General features: G+C 35.4%; 1 protein-coding gene and 1 pseudogene across 4 annotated transcripts in view; both read left to right on the forward strand.

Moving 5' to 3' along the window:
* NRG1 (neuregulin 1) overlaps positions 1-21,019 on the forward strand; it is a 942,448-nt gene that overhangs the window by 520,965 nt on the left and 400,464 nt on the right. The window lies entirely within an intron of this gene.
* LOC107505815 lies at positions 16,242-20,264 on the forward strand (annotated as a pseudogene).

The following is a 21,019-nucleotide window of genomic DNA, read 5'->3' on the forward strand; positions in this document are numbered from 1 at the left end:
GACTTAACATGTATTTTATTGGGGGACAGAATTCAACCCATAACAACCAGGTAGTAAATGGTCGAACTAAGATTTGAACGTGACTTCATAGACAGTGCTATGGACTGATTGTGTCTCCCCAAAATTCCTGTGAAGCCCATAAAGGGTAGAGCCTCCATGATGGGTTAGTGCCCTTATAAGAAGAGACCAGAACTCACCCTCTCTCTGCCAAGTGAGGAGTCAGCAAGAAGGCAGCCATCTACAAACCAGGAAAAGGGCTCTTGCCGGACACTGAATTTGCTGATATTTTGATCTTGGGCTTGTCAGCTTCCAGAAGTGTGAGAAATAAATGTTTGCTGTTTATTCATCCAGTCTGTGGTATTCTGTGATAGCAGCCAGAACTGACTATGACAGATAATATATTGCCTTGCCTTCTACCACAGGACTTTAAGGAGATATGAACCTCATGGATAGTACTAGGCAGTCAAATTTATTTGATCCTCATGCCCAACAGACTTGTTGTTTCTTCATATATCATCCACTCTTTTTATAAGATATATAAAACATAAGAAAACAGATTTTCTGTCTTCGTATCCCACTCATTGGCAGGATCACTCTAACAAGTCATGTTCACATCATTCTGTGGGAACTTTAAAGCTAATGAGAAGTAGTCTCCGTGTGCTTGTTTTTAGAAATTCTTCAGTCTAATATCTAAATACTGAATCTTGGTATATGACAAAACCAGTCAAAAGTTATATAAACTAGTTGCCTCTAGCCGATGAGCCAAAGCAGAAGCTGAATTTAAGAAGTAGGATGGCACCGTCGAAGTCAATATGCACCAGAAAAACAAAGAGGTTATTTCATTCAGGCTATCGCAGTGAATGAGGGTTGGATCAAAGAAAAGAAGGGGCATGTGGAGTCTTATAAATATTGGAGAATAAATATTTCAGGGATTTCTTAAACTGTTGCTGTTTTTCAAAAGCACAGTGATTAGATAATGTTCAACATTGTCAGTTTATCTTTTTACCCAAGATGAATGAATATCCTTCAACTCTGAAAAACTCAGAGGTGATCATCAGAAACCTCTTGAGTAAGGCTAAGCAGGGTCTCATAAATAGTCTCTTGGAATTCTTGTTGGCATTGTCCCTAGAAAATCACTTAGACCATCTGTTGAGAGGTGATGGCAAAAGTCAGTTGTTTTAGAGTCCTAAAGATCAAACTCCTTAAAAGAGAGGTAACTTGAAATAAAAAAGAAGTATTAATGTCAAAGGTTATATTAAAGAGACAAGATTTGAACCCTGAGGGTGCTAGTTCAGTGAATTCCAAGATGTTGGTGGAGAAAAATTCTTCAGTTAGGTAACACCATTCACTGAGTTTCTTGCAGCTAGGATTCCAGTGCTCTCAATAATATTTTGGTTCTCATATAAGAGAAGGAATGACCTGAGCTTTTCACTAGACTATGCTAATGGCCCAGGCAGTGCCTTGTTTTAGGATAAATCCCTCCTTATGCATGTGGGGAGTCCCTCAAAGTTTTGATATATCAAGTAATTGAACTTCGGTTTGCAAGGTTCTTCAGATCTTAGAGAAAAAGCCAGTTGCAAGGAAACAGAATTCCAACAGGAATCTGGGCAATCGGCTTTTAGTTCTTAGTGATGTTGAGTCAAGAAAAGGGAGAAAAATCGGAAATGTTAGTTTGGAAAGTTGTAGCCAGATATTGAAGGAAATTGGAATATTTGAAAATTTGGTAAAGATTGATAATTTGGTCAAAAACAGAATCCAATTCAATTTACAAGTAGGTAACAAAGCCAGTTTTTCCACAGATAACAAGGAAGTCATTTAAATCTCTTTAGACTAGTCAATGTTTACATATTCATCAGTAACTTGCAATTTATAAAAAGGTACAAAAGAGTTCAAAGAAAACAAACATGTCTACAATCTGATAAACGAAAAGGGTGTGCTATAGTTTTCTATGGAAACAAAAAATTCCTTTCTATAGTCACCTCTTTTTTGATTAAAGATAGTCTCAAAGATTATTTTTGATCACAAAATAAGGCTGGTATGATCTTTTTTGGTCTGGTTATTTACAAAGGTGCAGTGAGAATGATAGTTTACCACATAGGGCTTCTTATATTTTTCCTTCTAGAGGTTTTCATAAGGAATCTCAAATTGCATTTTTATAAACCTCTTGAGTGTAGGAAGCAAAACCAAGAACTCACCAACAGATTTCAACTATAGTATCTATTAATTTGGGTGAACTCCTGTCTTCTAGAGATTCCCAAAATATTCCAGGTGTCCTGAGCCTTCCAAGAAGTGATCTTCCACACTCATCTGTAAGGCTGGGAACCCTGTACGGTAGAAACTAGGCTAGTTTTTTCAACAGTGCTCTATAAACATGGCTCTATAGTCAATCCTTAGTTCCTTAAATATGTCTGATCATATCCGATTAAATAGGTATTATTCTCAAATAAACATTTCAGGCAAGGCCATGGTTGCATACCTACTGTTTTTCATATGCCTGCTAACAAGGAAGACAGATTCATATTGAATCTATTCAAATTACTATATTGCCATGAAAATAAGAACACTCAGAGTTCCTGAATTCTGCAACAGTCAGGAAGAAAAAGATACCATTTACAAATGTTTTATTTTTCTTTACAAAAGCATATACTGCTGAATTTTTATGAGTTACATATAGCTTAAGAGAAATAGAAAGAATTCCACTATGTCTGGAAATAGACCATTAAAATTATCAACAGTATAGTTCACTCAGTCCTATGTAATTCTTATTCTGCTCCATCATGGCTTAGCAGTCTCATAAATACATTCACTTCTCCTCAAGGGTTCTGGAAATCCTCCTTCAATTCACTGGTATGGTTTCAAAGTTGTTGAAGTAATGCCATCAGAAGGCTCTGCCCCAATCAAAAATACCTGCCATAGGCCTTTTCCATGGGGCTCTGAGACAAATCTTTCTTTAAGACAAAGTGTTCTGACCTGTAGCTGATTTGCAAGAGCTTTCAGGATTATCAAAGTAAAGCAAAATTTATCTATAGATGACAAAAAATTATTATGATAATTTTCAAAAGTCAAAGAGCTGATGAGTCTTCATTATAAGAATCCCCGTTTGAAAACCACTGGCTTAGAAGGTGTTAGTTTTAAATGTAAAAACTAAAATTGTAATCAAGTTAATATTTTAAAATAACTGAAACTATGACTGATAACACTATTGTCTAATAACAAGCAAAGCAACACCAGGACTCGAATAAATAGAATTGTATTAAAGGTAGCAAAGACATTGACAATTCTCTAGGAACTTCCCACGTAGCATACGATTTCTCAATAGTAATGGCATTTTACCCATATAGATTTTTACCCTAGGGAAAGATAAGCATCGCTTCTGATTTGACAATGATTCCCATGCAACTCATCAATAGTAACATATCAAATAAACCTAATTGCTTGTAGCATCTCTCTATTTACAAGGGTTAATAACAAAGTCTTTGTGGGTTCCAGGAACCTTTTGGGAAATATCAAAGGCAATTTTAAATGCAAAAGATATTACTTAGGAATCAGTTTTGGGAGGGGAAAATATCTACAGCTGTCCAAAGAATTTAAGATAAAATCATAGATTCCTGATAAATAATACTTGGCTACCTGTTTAACTAAAGTTACAGTAAAAGATTTTAAAAGTAAATATGGATGGTAATATGCTTGCAAAGAATCTGAACTTTTTCAAAAGTAAGACGATTCTCTTAATCAAGGGTGTTATAAAGTCAACATAAAATACAGGAAATTATTCTAAGACACAGAATTTTTGCCTTCTAGGCAGATTACTCTGAAAGTAAAGAAAAACATTTACAATCTCTTGCTTGGAGTAGAACAATAATCCAAGAAAAGTTTGTCTTTTTAACAGAGAGAAAAATAAATTCTGCTTTCCATCAGTATAGTATTTAATGCTAAAGCTCTTTCTGAAAATCTTATAAATGGATCTATCAAACCTTAGCCAGCCTTGACTATAGCAAATAAAGTCTCTTTCCATGCTTTCTACAACTTACTGCATCCATTCAGGTTTTGTCCTCCATGTTAACAAGTAGCCATTTAGGATAAAGTTATTCTTTTGTTTTTCCTTAACAAAAACACATCCTGCAAATCTTGCATACAAAGTTGTCCCACCCTGCAACAATTAATTCTAGTTGAGTTTCATTCATATATATCAAGTATAATTGTTTTAGCTACAGTAACTTTTATCTGAAAGAGAAAAAAGGAAGATGGATAATTATGAACTGTCATACACTAGCATTTTGTAGCAGACTAACAAAACTCATGAATACACATCTCACAACTTTTAAGAGCTGTTCATATCCTTTATAGTACAACTTTACAAAGTGGCAAAAAAGAATACATTTATTGACAGACCCAAATATATCTAGCCTCTATAAACACATATAAATAAAAAGAAAATGTGTATACACTTAAAATTATGCTTAATGATCAACTACAGTATTCTCTTACTTAGATATGATGTAGATATATAATGAAGATCCATTAATCAGCTCAACTTAGTATCAATCCAGTATTAACTGAGTCAATTTAATATTAATCACCTGAAATTTGGAAATTTTAGAAATAATCACTTTATGTAAATGGTTATTTCTAAGCCAATTAGATTAGAACTTCTTTAAGAGATTTTACAGTATAATTTGGTAATGCTAACCTGAGATAGGGAAGTGTTGCATACTCATACAATGAGAGGTAAAGTCCTTTTTGAATTACAGACACATAGAAGCAGAGACAGAGAGAGTTTAGTTTCAACTCTAAAATTTAAGCCATGGGTGAAGAATAGACACAGAATTAGTGAATTAGAATTAGAGAATTAGAGACAGACAGTTACTGGTCCATATGAAAGAGCCGTTCATTTCCCTGTGGGTATGAATCTTAATTGATTTGAGCTCAAAATAGATAAACAGAAAAGAGTAACAAACCAAATTCTCATCACCTTTACCTAAGAATGACAAGATCTTTATAAATCATTAATCCATTTGTAGAGATCACCAAATAGTAAAATCACAAAACCAAAAAAAAAAAAAAAAAAAAAAAAAAAAAAAAAAAAAAAAAGCTAACACATATACACAGAAAAAACAAATAAAAACTCAAAAGGGGTAAAAATCAAATCCTTGGTTTGCTACCAATTGACAAAAGTCCATATCACAGATCCAAGAGCTGGACTCCTTATTGGGTACCTGGATCAAGAGCAGAACAAAGTGGGTCCCAAGAGGCCTTATTGCTTGGGTAGAATGAACAAGAATCTGAATGCAAGAGCCAGTCTATCCAAGTCATGGCACCAAGCTCACAAAGACAAGATGCACCAGACAATTAAGGAGATTATTTTATTCAAAATATTGCAATAGGGAGAATATTCAATAACGATGAATGCCTTGAAGGAAGGGAAAAGGGCCTGGGATTTACAGAAGCAAGTAAACAAGAGAGTCATCTATAAGTCTTATGCTAGTCACAAGAAGGGTGGAGATACCATAGGTCTTATCTCAATATGTGAGGGTAGGTGTGTCCTTTGCTGTTAGTCATTTGTCAGAAAACAAAAAGCTATGGAGATTTATTAATAATTGCTGTTTTCCAGTAGCAGAAGACTCAGGTAAAGTTCAACATCTTTAGTGCTTTTTTCTTACCTGTTTTAAACGATCCTCTTTATTGAGGCTATGTGAAATTATGTTTACCATTCCACTCTCTGATTCCATAAAAATGTGACATGAAATATCTAACCAAGTTCCACTGCATTTTACTAGTTTATTATACAGCATTATCACAAGGAAGGTTTTAGGCTTTCATTCCAGGAAAATGATGGAGTGAGACCTTTTGGAGATGATCTAGTTAGTATTTGACTAGAGATAAGGAAGAGGTCTATGTAAGTGGGTCACAAACTTTTTGCCATTGAGATCCACAGTCCAAAATGCACTCTTTATTACCTAAGTGTGTGTTTATTTAACTCCAGGAGTACTTTAATGACTTTCATAACACAAAACTTTACTATATATGACATAGCATTGTTTTCTATCTATTCTCTTTTATTGTGGTATTTTTTAAAGCTGGTAAAATTAATTAATTCCCATTAATGCATTACAAAGCACAGTTTGGAGTACACTGGCTAGAATATCTTTTTAAATTACTTGTTTTTCACTATAAAAATAATTTAGTAACCTTTTCAAAATTTTTACTACTATTATTTTGTAGTTTTAAAATACAAAGGTGTTGCTTTCCAGTCTTTTTCCACATAACGTGTCATATTTTAAGAGATCGGTGATTTCTAGCACTGTATTTGGGCTCTGACGGTGTTTTATCAGATAAAGTCTATAATGAAAAATTGGGAGAAATGATGACAATGTAGTTTGCAGACATGTATAGTTATTCATTTATTCAACAAACATTGACTGCTCTTTAGGGTGTAAGAATAGTTCTTGGTAATTGGAGATAAAGAAAGGCAGAGTTTCCACTTAGATGAATTTTGTATTCTTATAGAGAAAAAATTGTCAAATTTCTTTTATTGAAAAATACAGACTTTTTCCTTCTCTTATTCCACTTCTTGATAGGATCTTTCTGAGAATGTATGTATTACAAATACCACATGTAATATATTATTATATTATATCAAAGTGCTAAAGTGTTATATCTCTTATGAATAAATAGTAATGGTAGATAATAATTTTATTTATTTTACGTCAAAAATAAATTTGGCAACTTGATGTCAATCCTCAATTTTTAAAATTGTTATTTTACTGTGTTATGAAATCTGAAAGTCTAGAATAAGCTAGATAATTTTTGATTTCCACTCCATCCCTGCATGAAGTGATAATTCACATCTGGCTCTAAATACAAAAAAGAGGGCAGGAAGCCCCACACATCCTGAAACACACACCACCACTGACTCGGAGACTAGTGTCTGTTGTCTGACTTCTAATAGCAGTTTGAAAATTAACAGCAAGCTCTGAAATCCACTGTATAAGAAATAGTAACGTTTAGGGTCATTTAGAAGAAAGATTAGTTTAATGAATTTTGGCACCCTTTTTAAGGCCAAAAACCATGACCATGAGTTAAGTATAACCATATTTTGTCTGGTATTTGATTCAAAAGAGTGATTTAATAGCTATAGTCCAAGAAGTGTTGAAAACTCTGGCCCAGTTTATGATTTCCAATATAGGACACATATAAACAGAATGAGAAATCCAAGAAACAAAATGATGACTGTGTCAAGCTCTGGAGAAACTTCATTTTAAAACATAGAGCCAAAATTTTACCTCCATTAATACACACTTGCCTCCTACGGGTTTCCTTGAGGATTTATGCATGAAGGCAAGGGGAGGATTTGACTTAGTCTCTTTGTCTATCATCTCTCCTCCACTCCCATTCTGAAATAACATTCCAAAGTCGGGGGGGGGGAAGTAAGATGTTCGGTCCTCCTGCAATAAATGAGAATAATAACTAATCCTTATATTGTAATAATTATGTGCCAGGGACCATTCCATCCACTTTACATTTATGAACTCATTTAATCCTCACAATCCTACGAAATAAGTGCCTTTATCCCCATTTTACAGACAAGAAAACAGGTGCAAGTTGAGATCACACGATTATCAAGCTGTAGAGCTAACATTCAAAGCCTGGTGGTCTGGCTCCAGAGTCCAGCTTCATCACCACTATATTTATTCTGCTACCTCTTGAAAGAGGAAAGCTTAAAATGGGCAATATATATGTCCAAATGCAAGTGCAAAATGAAATGGAAGTTAGCCCAACGGCTTATTAGTTACCCAATTTGAGTAAGAGATCTGGGTTACTGGTTTGGTGGTCCCAGTGGTCCTTCTCCAAAACCTCAATATGGATAACACAGACACTCTGACATGGGGCTCACCTTCCAGGTTGAAACCACCAAATGACAAAAACCAAATAAGTTTGAGTTTTGTGGTTAAAAAGAGAAGCACACAATTAGCACCCTCAAAACAACACAAACATACAATTTAAAAAAATCTGTGCAGGACTAGCAAATACTAGATATCTGAACATTGGGGAAATATAAACTGGATAGGTAAATGAATTCAACTTCCCTTTTCCCTAAACTCTCATTTCTGTCAAATGTAAAAGCCTGTAGGTTTTACTCTTATTGCAGTTTATGTAATAACATTCCAAACTACTTATGTGGACTTCTGTAAGGGTTTTTAATTTTTTTTTTTCACATATCTCTCCTCTCATCAGCCTCTTGTAATCAGCTTTATACAAGACTTATGTTTCTTTCACTACTTTTTCTTTTCCTTTTATTTTATAAGTTCTGGAACTTAGCTGTCAGTTAACTTTTCAACTGGGTAAGTAGATAGTTCTTAAGCTGCAAACATGTTATAACACATGTCATACTCATGTGTTCTTCTCTGCCCCAACTTGATAAAATGAGTGATACTGGGACACTGTTGTCCCTCATCCCCCCAAACCTGGGTGTGTAGGTTTCAACTGCCTGAACTTGTTCATATGGAAATGGGATTGCTAAAACACATACCCTCACCTTGCTGGTTTTAGTATGAAATGTGCATCAGGAGAGAAGCTCACAAGTGAAAAGTTAGGGGTGGGAAGAAGGAAATCTCTCTGAGGCAGAAGTCTTTTAGAAAAACTGTGGTTAACAGCCTGGATTACTTTGAAACCATAAGTCGTAACGGAAGTTTATTTCACTAACTTAGCAAATAGTCATAGACAAAATATGCAGCTTTGGAGAAAGTACCTGCTGTCCCAATAATTCCACGCTTCACTTCCAAGCAGGAGCAGCCCATAGAACAAGGTACCAAATGTCTCAGTCCTCTCAGTTCCTTTGTTCCTGACACTCCACTTCTTTCTGGAACCCAATTCTTCTTCAATGCACTGTAGATGAGTCCCTCTTAATTTCTGCGATTAATTTGCATTGGCTTTATGTACCTACTTTTCTCCATTCGTATCTTTCTCAATAACCCTCAGATCTTGAGTCCCTAGTCCTGCCAGGGCCCTGCCTTGCATCTTTTGCTAAGTGCCAAAATCATTCAGCCGTTTGCTGCTATACATAATATAAAACAGTCAGCAAAGCGAAATCTCTCAAAGAATCAGCATCATCTCTATCATTCAGGGAAGCTTTATGTGGCCTCCAGCACCTGCCTTGGGCTGGGTTCTCCCAGATTCCAGTGACCCTGGGTGCTTTCCTTATCTTTTTGCCCCTCCTGACCTTTATTTCCTGCTTTGTCTCTGCCTTCCTCATTGTTCCTAACAATCCAGGTTATGGAAGAAAGAAACTTAATGCTTTTGACCACCTTAGGATGTACTTCATAACTCAGAAAATGGAAATAACACTTCAATATTTTTGTACTTAGATACAATTTTTAAAAAACTTTTATCTTAGAACGATCTTAGATTTGCATTGAAGTTGCAAAGAACACACAGAGTTCCCATATACTCTTCACCCAGCTTTCTCTAATGTTAAAAATTTACACAAGCATGGTACACTTGTCAAAACTACGAAATCAACATCAGTACAATACTATTAACAGAACTTTAGACTTCATTCGAATTTCACCAGTTTTTTTCACTATTACCTTTTCCTATTCCTAGATCTAACCGACGGCACGTTACATTGATACATGATGATTTTAAATGGTGGTAAATCAAGACCTCTATCTACGTTCCTGTCACTGTGTATGTTGTGTGTTTATGTGTGTGTCTTTACCTAATATTGCAAATAGAAGGGCTACTAATTCAACATAGGAGGTTTTTTTTTTTTTTTTTTTTTTTTTTGTAGCCTTTTTAGATAGACACTACTGATGAAGTGGGCAAGGTTCGAATTATCATTGACTATTAAATATCCTTAAGTTTTTACATTTCAACTTTGACTATACACCAGGTTCATCTGATGAATGTTTATAAAATGCACACGCTTATTCCTCACCCAAGATTTATTGAATAGGAATCTCTTGGGAGTGGGGACCAAATCTGTGCATTTAAAACCTCCGCAGTATTGGGCCGTCAAGGCCAGAAAAGATTGACTTAGACATTTCCATTTCAGAAACAAAAATGAACTCTGGATTTTATATCTCCTGGCTTGGGACACATGTCTGAGTATAGATATATACATGTCATAATTTGTGATGAATATTAAATGTTTTAATAGCTTTCCCTCATGGAATATTATTTCCTTTACCATCATTATTAAGCCTATCTGGACAAAATGGGCTTCATGCCCCTAGGCCCACAGTGCCCTTAGCATCATTTAGATACAACTTTGAACCTTAGTTTTGGAGTCACATGGCTTGAGTTCAAGCTGTAGCTCTGTGACTTACAGACTTGAGAAAGTTACAGAACTTTTCTATAATTGTTCTCTATCTGTAACAGAGGAGAATTATTATTACTAACATGCAAGATTGCTGTGAGAATTAACCACCTGGCACTTGGAAGGCTTATAACACAGTATTGTTTAACAAATAGTAGTAACTCTGAAAACCCGTTAACACCTGGGAAATTAGAATATTTATCAAAACCCCTAAACTGGGAATACACAATACTAAATCCTGTGTCTGTCTTAGTTTCTTGTATAGTTAGGACTGCCTCTTACTAAGAATTTTCAACACAACCTCCAATTAAATAGTTATGTACAGTGAATGTAGAGGAAATCTGACTTGCATTTAGAGAGAAAGGAGACCAAACAACAGCTGAATTTGTGAAAACGAGTATCAGAAGTAGAGTTTTCAGGGTTTTCCATAAAGCACTAGCAGTTCTGTGGCTGATTGCAGCTCTGGAACTATAAACACCTGACTGTAGACCCATCATTTTATATCTCTTCTATAAGACATGTTTCCTTTTGAAAAGGTATGTAGGGTTTTTTTTTTTTTTAATTCACTCTGTATAAAGTAAATATTGTCAAATATTTTATACACTTATACACCCTTGATTGTAAAGCTTGTTACAAAGAATATTACCTTAAGTTTCAGAGATATAAATTTGAAACATGGGGGGAAAAGTTATGTTTGTCATGTGAATTCAGAGTTCTAAACTAGTAAGCTTTCCTATTTTGTAAATGGTTTATTTTATTTTGTTTGTGCATTGCTTTTCCTTCTAATCATAAAAAAAAATACTAAACAATATGTATGAATAGCTTAGTTAATATCCAAATAATAAGCTGACCAAATCCTGCATATGCCACAACATGAGACAATTTGCCAAGCTAAGAGGCCCTTGGCCTTCCCAACAGATATCTTTCCAACTCCTCTTCACTCAGTCCCATGATAGGGAACATCAAACTTGTACATGACACACCCTCCCCTGGGCCACTCATTAATTGGTTCTGTTAATTAGCCACAGTTAATTCCTACTTACAACAGAGCCTTCACACAGGTAGGAATATTTATCTGTTTTATTTAAAGATATACTCTAAGTATCTAGATTAGCACTTGCTGCAAAGTAGGTGCTCAGTAAGTATGTATTAAATGAATAAATGAATGAATGACAGACACTGCACTCTGCATTGTAAATGTATCATCTCATTGTGTGTAACCTTTATAGCATCCCTATGCTGTGAGATAAGTATTATTACTATCTTCATGTCACAGACGATAATCTGAGTCAACTAGGAAACAACTCAAGGTCACACAGTTCATAAATAGATCACAGATACTTCATTGCTATGTACTAAATGTCCTAGAACATGGCCTTCCTTTCTGACATTCTCAGGATGTGCACTCATGTATAGGGCACTGGGAGAATGTAGGAGAAGAAATTATGATAGAATTTCATTCTCACTACAGGTGCCCTACATCTAGCTACCATTGTCTGACATTCATTTTTTATTTATTATTTCTTCTTCATCTGTCTTGCCTTGTCTTTCTCAACAAATTTTTTCCCCTAAGACTTTCAAGTTAAATGACTAGTTATTAATGGAAAAGATGTCCTTAAAATCATTTAACTGTTTTTATGTTTTATTCTCTGAATATGTATTCACTTTTTTTCATTTTTTTCCTCCATCCACATACTCATATGACTATGAAGCTTCAAAAAATTGTGAGATTATCATGGTGGGCCACATGTAAATCTACACTGTCAAATTCTCCAAGCAGCTCTTTCTTAATTTGTCATCAGTCTAGAAATCTAAACCAATGCAGAAAATTAAGGGCCTGAAAGATTTATTTCAACTTTCAGACCTCCTCCCTGATGTTCTATGGCTGTGTCAACATAGACAGAGAAGTGGAGAGCCAAGGGTGTTTAGGAATCCCATAATGTTAGAAGTGGAGGAGGATTTAGAGAATTTTAAACACCCACTCCAACACATTTTAGACATAAGAAAACAGAATTTAAAACCAACGATAGAACCATACTTGCCTGCCTGTTATCTGTCATTCTAGTAATAATGTGGTCAAAGAAAAAAAAATTCATATGGAAATAAGTCTATTTTTTTATTTTCAAAGGTTGGCATCCTTTACTAATTACTGTTTTTCTGAAGTTAAAACAGCCACAGAATAACTCCTGCATAAGAAGAATTTGTCTGATAAATGCCTTAAATTTAATTCAGTAACAATTGATTAGGTATCTGATTACGTGCTTATTTTTAAATACTGGGTGCCATTGCACAATTGATTTAAAGTAGTCACGAAAATACATACATGTAAAGTTAATGTAACTAACTGAATTTCTTTGAAGAAAAATGAGTTAAAAATAAAAATTAAAAAAAAAAGGAAAGAAAACGTTAAAGCCAGAAGAGAGATAAGCACACAGAAACCTAGGCCCTCAAATTCTGTAGGAAAGCCTAAATGTAAATCAAGCTTCCTAGAAAGCAAAGCAAAGAGGGGAAACCTGATTGACTACAAGATTCAAAGTTGCTTTAAAACATAAACCAATTTGTTTTGTGTGGTCGACACTGCACAACATTCCATGATAATAAAAACCAGAGAGATGTTTCTTATTTGGATAATTATAATGTACAACTTGCAATGCACTGTGGTGAAACAGAGAAAACATAAGTGGAATGCTGTTGTCACTGGACTTACGAATCACTTGGAAAAGACATAAAAAAATGAAGTGTGATGTGAATGAGAATGAAATGAATGCTCTAATAGTGGTTCCAAAATAATATTTTAAGATCACGGAAAAAAGAAGGATGCTGAATGGTGAAATTTGGAAAGACTTCATGGAGGAAGTGTCATATGAATGGGGCCTTGAAGGCTGCCCAGACTTGCAAAGGAAAAGGTTAGGGGAAATACAGGATAAGAGAATCTGGTGGTCAAAAGAACAAATCCTTTCACTAATAGATTCTTGAAAAGTATATGTGTGCACTACCATGGGGCAATGAGGGATTTTTTCCCCCTCTGTCTACTAGAATTGTCAATGAACATTAGCTAAACAGCTTTATCAAAGCCACATTTAGTAACTTCAGTGATCTTTTAAAATAAAATGTAAGGTACCATTAAAATGTCTCAGCATAAAAGAAACACTAATATCTCATCCGTATAAGTCTATATATAACCTTTTAGAAGGAAAGTCTGAACAATGTGTAAATGATATTTTCACAAAGACAATGGCATACAGTGCTGTGTAGGAATAGAAAGAAGTCCTTGGATTTTGATTTGAAAACTTTATAAAATATGAAACTAACAACCAAAAAGATTAGTCCCACCAGTGACAGGAGGGAATGCTTACTTTTTGGAAGTGAAGTTACTTTCTGGTCCCTAAGTTAGCAAGTAAGCTCTTGCAGTAAGCCTTTTGTAAATGAAGTCTGAGAAGAGTTAATGCAATATTTAACAGGTTTGTCTCAGATCGTCAAAAGGACAGAGCCCATGATGATTTATCCTGACTTTTGATTCTCTTAAAAGATTCACGGATGTAGTTTGGATGGTTTAGGGAAGATAGCTCCCCAGGTTTGGGGAGACAAACATTGAAGAAAGGCGCTGTCTAAAACAGAAAAGGCTGTCAGCCCGAGTAAATAAAAAGTAGTAAGAAGCATTCAGGTTACGTGCTTTTAGGACATGCAAACATGATAGTGTTTTAGCTCGATAAGATCTTATTGTTAAAAAAACAAACAAACCCTGTATATCTATAGATCTGAAGACCATCACAGCATAACATTCTAGCCCAAAATTAGGGAGAGAATAGTAATTCTTGAAAAGACATTCTTCTCAACACAATGTAAAAGATGTGTCCCAAAAAATAGTCTGTAAGCCACATGTTGTGATCTCATTGAAGAGGATAGTGTGGTTTGAGCATGGCTATGAGAGCTCGAAATTCACTGCTCTTTGGAGAAGTGGGACATTTAATGCCACCAAAGATATGGCAATTGAATTAATAAGCTTTCCTTCCTGGCTTAGATGTAGTTGTACCTTTTAAAATGAGCTCTTATTTACCAAATGCAAAGAAGAAACTGATCTTTCATTAGAGGAACATGGTATATCAAACATAATTAAGAATAAAAATGATACTCCCTTTGGATGTAAAAGAAAAACATTAGTCCAAACATCTTATTCTAAATGAAGAACAAGTGCAGCTTTCATGGACCCATTATCATAAGGGGTCAAGAATCCCCTCAATCTATGTCGCACAGGATTACATAAGAAATATGTATTGCGACACTCTGTTTTGGTTTCTGTTCAGCTTTTGTTTATGGATAACTTAAATAATTTTGTCTATAAATAATTCTGCTTATTTTTTTCCCTGATTTCCTAAAATGTGGCTAATGTTCATCCCTTAATTGTGTCACACTTCTCTTTGCATAACAGTTTCATAGAAGAACATGAAGAATATTACTGAGGTATTTTGGAGGGGGCAGCTCGAGATTCTTGCTTCCTGAGGTGAACGGGCTCTGAAAACGGTCCCTGTGATCCCTCACCCTTGGTGTTCACTCCCTCGCGTGAGGCCTACCACTTGAAGGGGAGCCGGGAGTTTGAGTTGTTTCTGACTGATAGAATACTACAATATAGTCCAGATACATGTAGTTACATGTGTGCAATTACTTGATTATATTACATTAAAGTTTAGGGTGCATCCAGCGGGAGTCTCTTCTTTCTTTATTTGCTTCGAGGAAGCTGTTGGCTATGTTGGAGAACTGTACATGGCTAGGAACTATGAGTGACTTCATTAATAGAGGACAGCCTCTAGATGAGAGCCAGCAAAGGAGTGAATTCTTCCCACAGTAGGAATGAATGACCCTGGAAGCAGATCCTACCCTAGCTGAGCCTCAAATGAGACTGCAGCCCTAATACCTTGGTCGCAGCCTTGTGAGACCCTAAGCAAAGGACTCAGTTAAACTGTGTCCAGCCTCCTAAAAGTAAAAACAATTATCAGTCCTGGAAAATAGATTTGTTTCCCAATGATATCTATGGATACTATGTGGATAGTGATGATTCATGTCAAATTGCTTTATTTTTTTTATTTCCTCAGATTCTGGGTATCAGAGATAAATTCAAACTTGCAGGATGCTGATCACTTCTGCTCTTCTCGTGTGTGTGTGTGTGTGTGTGTGTGTGTGTGCACGCACACGTGCATGTGTGTGTGTGTACATGGGTGTGTGTGTATTTAAGTTTAACCGTGGTACAGGGGATTGTTAGAAAGGTTTTTAGAAAACAGAAACTTTACAGAGTAGTTCCTTAGAAGTCCATCTTTAACAGTATTTCAGGGCTCCTCAAAATTTCCCTGCTGCAGTTTCTACACACATTCTATCTTGAATTTTAGTGTGTGGTACTAGGGATCAATAATCCATTCAACAAGTCTTTTTGGGGTCTGTGATTTGACCAGCCCTGTGATTTGCCCTAAAGTCTTAAAGCGAGCAGAGAGTAAGACATAGCCAGGGCATGGTGGCATTAGAATACCACCTAAATGACAGGTCTGAACTACACATTTGATTAAATAGTCTACAAGACTTGGAGACTGACTTAGTTCACAGAACCATATTCATTATCCAATTACTTGAGAAACTTAAAAATTTCACATGATAATTTATCCTTTCCTCCCTCTCTCCCTCTTTTCCTCCCTCCTTCCCTTTCTTCCTTCTTTCCTTTCCTACATATTTATTAAACATGCCTGTTTACTGAGTTCTGTTCATGATGGCAAAGTAAGTAAATGCTGTGCCTGCCTCCTCCCATGAGTGCATTAAAATTACATTTAAATTTAAATTATAGAACAATCAATCTGGAGAACCACTGAGGACTAGCTGGACAGAACTTCTATAACTAAGAGTATAAAGAACAGGTCACATCAAGACTGTGATTCTTTTATTGCACTCAGAAAATATGTGATAGATGATAAGTTGTTCTGAAGCCTTTGGAAGAAACTTGCTCAGCATCTCTGATGGTAGAGGAAGAGGTCATAATCATACAGGATGTGATGATAGCAAAAATTTCTTGACTCGTACAGATGTCAACCCTTTTCAGGCAATGGACCGAATGGTGTTAAATATGCAAAACAGTATATATGCAAAAAAAAAAAAAATCACCTTTCGGTGGATACAGATAGACATTCATTTAGTTCTCTCTCAGTTATAATTTAATCCAAAGTACGAGATGAACCATGAAAGGTTTTCCAGGCCTCAACTCAAACCTGCCAGGCTCCAGAAGGAATAAAGGAAACTTGGAGAGCATTGAGAGATTCTGACAGGGGACTAGAAAAAAAAGCTGTTGGTCATCATCTTCACAACTGAGCTTATGTCATTAAAAAGTCAAAGAACAAGACTGGAGATGAAGAGGTCAATCAAGAATTCATCAGTATGAATGAAAGTGATGCTCATGATTTTGATGATGAATGGCAAAATAAGGCTTTGAAGTACAGACCTTAGGGACATGGTGCAATCTAGAAAACACTAAGATACGAAGTGTTGGTTCTGAGAATTCAGGATTCCAAGAACTTAAAAGAAAGGAGAAACCTCATCAAAGCCCAGCCATTGAACATAGAAGATCATCAAATATTTTTGTGGACAAACACAACATCAAAGGATCACCAGTGAAAATCAATAAGAAATAAATAGTCTTTCATTTAATATGTTTAGTTTTGGTTGTTTAAACAGAGAAAGTAATGGTGCTGGGTAATACACATAAGACTAACCTCTTGTTATTAAGTCAATACTGGACTTAACTTTCTTCTAATATCTCAATTTTCTTGCAGGTACTAGCTTTATATTATTGTTACTTTAGGAATAAAACTTTAATTTTCAACAGTGTGATAAAGTTGGTAAACATTCTATTAAACTCTGTTTTCCAGTTTCTTTCATATTACCTAAATATTCTTTTACATATTCAAGATTGAATGTAGAGCTAGTTCCCATATAATTAGTTATAAGAAAGTGAAATGTTAAAAAATAGTCTCAATTTTAGTAACACTACACTAGAGTCATATTAAGAAAGGTCAAAATTATTTAGCTAAAATTTTATAATGTGTTATGTGGCCAACTAGCTTAAAGATTTTTTAAAAAACAAAGCAAAACTATATCAGTACTGTCTGAGAAATTAGTTATTATTTTGATAAATAAGATAAAGAATAATTAAATAGTTCATTATTTTAAAAATACCTATTACTGCCATAGTATCATAGATGCTGATATCTCTTAAATACTTGTCAAACACTCCTTTTGTCTCTACTTGTAAATATCTTGTCAAAAATGTAAAAGACTGTTTTTGTGGAAATAAAGGAGTGCAAAGATATTTTTAACTAGGCTGACCAGTGCTAGAGGTAATAGTTCTAAATTCTAGCAACTATAGATCATGTCTTTGTATACTAATTCTAAAAATGTTGTGAACACCTGAGAAATATGAACACTTTCCATTTCGTCCTGTTTATGCTATTTTCCCAGAGGTAATGCTTTTGATCTGCTGTGGTCTCACATTCTGTCTCACTGTAGCATTGAGCGTCTAGCTCCATGTGGAGCAGTGATGGTATGCAGGCTTCCCTGTGCATCCCTGTGCTTTCCTATACCTCCTAGAGCCAGGCCCCAGTGGGAACGATGATCTGGTGCTGGAATTTCTATGATCTGGTCATGCAGAAAGGAAGAGGAACTATCTAGGTAAAGCCAGTTAAGTTTTTGAAGTGAAACTAGTGGGAAAAGTGTGAGTTTACTTAGCGAGGTCATAACCCATGCCAATGGGAAGCAAAAGAAGCAGATTTCTTCTCAACACATCAAATAATTCGTTGACTCATTAATTCAAGCAGATAAGTAGAAACAAGTATTTGTTGAAGACCCCTCTTATTGTTTATTTTACTCGTGATGAAGGTTTTTTTTTTTAACAACAAAATACATCTTTTGCATGAAGAGCAGTATAATGACCATCGCTTTAGTAGCATATGGAGTAGAAGTCATTACAGTGTAATTTATATCCAGAGTTCTTGTTCTTCTATCTCTCACAAATTATTAACATTTGGGGCTTATAAAGAAATATAACATCTGTTTTTCATACATACATATACACACGTAACAATCTGGAAATATTTTGTGAATACTCATGTTAAACACAAAATCCATCATTATGTTAAATGCCACTGTGATCCTGAAAATTTTAATATACTATGAGACATCAGAGTAAAATAAAGAAAAGATTGCATGTAAATAAAAATGCTAACTGGTCTGGTTTGTATGCCCAGTGAATTTAAGGTAATAAGATATTTTATTAAGTTCATCTATTAATAGTGTGTATGTATATAGTGTAGAGTCATGAAGGACCAGTAATAAAAAAATAATGGTAATTACCTAAGCCATCAGGAAGGGCCATCCCACACTCTGAGCAGAATTATGTAGAATATAAGCAACATCACTGTTTTCCTCAGTTTATGTATTTAATTTGTAACTTCTCATTTTTATATACCACTAAAATGAAATAAAAAAATACATACGCTATTTAAAATTGGGAGGTAAGCATAACAGCGGATGGTACAAACTCACACAAATACTTAAGACAAAAGTAGGGAAATACAAAACTTCATCTTCAAAAAAGGGACATTGTTTGAAAACGTTTTTGATAAATGTTACAGAGTGACATTTCAACACATCACCTCGAAATGCCCTCTGCTGTTTCTTTGGGTTTACCAATTTCAACCTAAAGGGCCAAGTTAACTTTGGTCTTAAGCAATAGGCAAGAGCCGACTTGCACTGCCCCTCAAAAGCCAATTACATGTGTTTCTTTGTAACACACCTTCAGTGACATCCTGTTGGTTGCTTGAAATTGGTCATATTGGGAGCATTTACACCACAGAAATTGGCAAATGTTAGAAATCAATCTACAAATGCTACAAATGAGTAGTATTTATCCCTTCTTTATCTTTTTTTTTTTAATTGTGATATGGTTGTTAAATATTTATCAGCCTAATCTAGTTCTTTGTCAAAGATATTCTGTCTCTCCTTACCACCCTTGATTTTATTTTTCTTCTGGTCTTTTAAATTAAAGCCAATTGCAAGTCTTTTTGTTTGAGAGTAAGACCAGTTCTAGCTAACTATAAAATAAGTGAAATGTGTTTGGGGCTTTTTTTTGAAACTTTTTTGCCTTTTTCCCTCTCTTCACAATCTTACTTTTTCTCTTTTCCTTTTTATCCCTGCACCAAGACTAGGTCTTTCTAAATCAAAGAAGTTTCCAGAAATGGTATGAATATATTGGCCATAGGCTAAAATATTTTTCTCAAAAGTTGGAAAAGTACAACTAAAGATAGAGATTGCATTTTCACATCAAACCCTGACTAGTTGCTCCATCAAGCATTTTCAAACATGATTAACAATAGATTATTTAAGTGTGGTTTCAGAAACAGAAGTTTGAGGACTGAGGGCCTGACCCAAGGATATGAAAATTCATAGCTGAGAAGCAAGCATAGAAGAGAAGAGACTGGGCACTAACTACCACACAAATTCTCAAAGTCCAGTAAATTCTTTATTATGAAAAAACACTCCTTTTGCTGCGTGTAAAAATTTGTCAAGCATGTTATTATGTTCATTGCAAGCCTTTCATTCTTTCATTCAAATGTGGACAAATAGTCCTTAATTTGTTGGAATTTCACACTGGCGGGATCTACACCAGCAGTGTGTCGCTCAGGGGCACTTGCAGACACCTCTCCTGCACTATGGATTTTTGGGTGGACTTATCCCCAGTCTGCTCCTGAAAACTCAGAGCCATCTTGAATTTGGGGATCGGTCAGCAGCACAAGTCTCTTCATATGTGCTCTCATCTACATTCATGCTCCTGGGGTCATAGGAGCTCTCTGAGAGCAACACAGACTTAAGGAGTATGAGAACAGGTCCCACAAGCATCATCAGAACAGGATCCATTCACACACTAACTGGGCACAGAGGCAGTCTAGGCAATGGCATTATTTAAAGGGCTGACTGAAAGGGCCTTTTTCTCCCATCAGCCTGCCTTGGTAAGTAAATTTCAGTCTTTCATTCATTCACTCACTCACTCACTCACTCACTCAGATTAGAGCATTGTGTTTTCAAGTTTCTAATAAACTTTAACTTTTCCTGGAATAGGGACCTATTATCTGAATACTAGCTGGAAAGGTCTTTGTTAGGGTCAATTGCACTGGCCAGTGTCAGAAAGCAGGATGCTGAGGGAGCGGTGCACAGACAGGTACACTTCTATATGAGGCAGGTGCGAGGAGACAGCTGAGAGGACACTCACTGTAGAAGATTGTAATAGACTTAGAGATGGGTGCTGGGCTGCTGGAGGCAAGAGGCTCGGAAGGAGCGATGAAAGTTCACTGAAGGTAGACTTCTGCTTCATAAATTGGCCTGTAACTTACCCTGCCTTTGTGTCCCAGGGGGTCAAAATGTCATTATACCTTTTGGACTGTGTTTCAGGGGGTAATTCTTGTTATATGTCCAAGATATTAGTGGTTCCCCATAAAATAAATCAGTGTTTCCTTGTCCAAACTAGAAACATTTATTGGGACTTTTATCAAATTATTTGGTGGGAGAAAAGGTTGATAAGCACACTTTCTATTGAAAGGAAGCATATTTTTCAAAGTTCAGAGGGCTAGAGAGTTGCATTTTGATTGACAAAATAATGAACCTGTTGATAGAGTC

Source organism: Rousettus aegyptiacus, unplaced genomic scaffold (genome assembly GCF_014176215.1).
Source record: "Rousettus aegyptiacus isolate mRouAeg1 unplaced genomic scaffold, mRouAeg1.p scaffold_m13_p_11, whole genome shotgun sequence".
Lineage (NCBI taxonomy): Eukaryota > Metazoa > Chordata > Mammalia > Chiroptera > Pteropodidae > Rousettus > Rousettus aegyptiacus.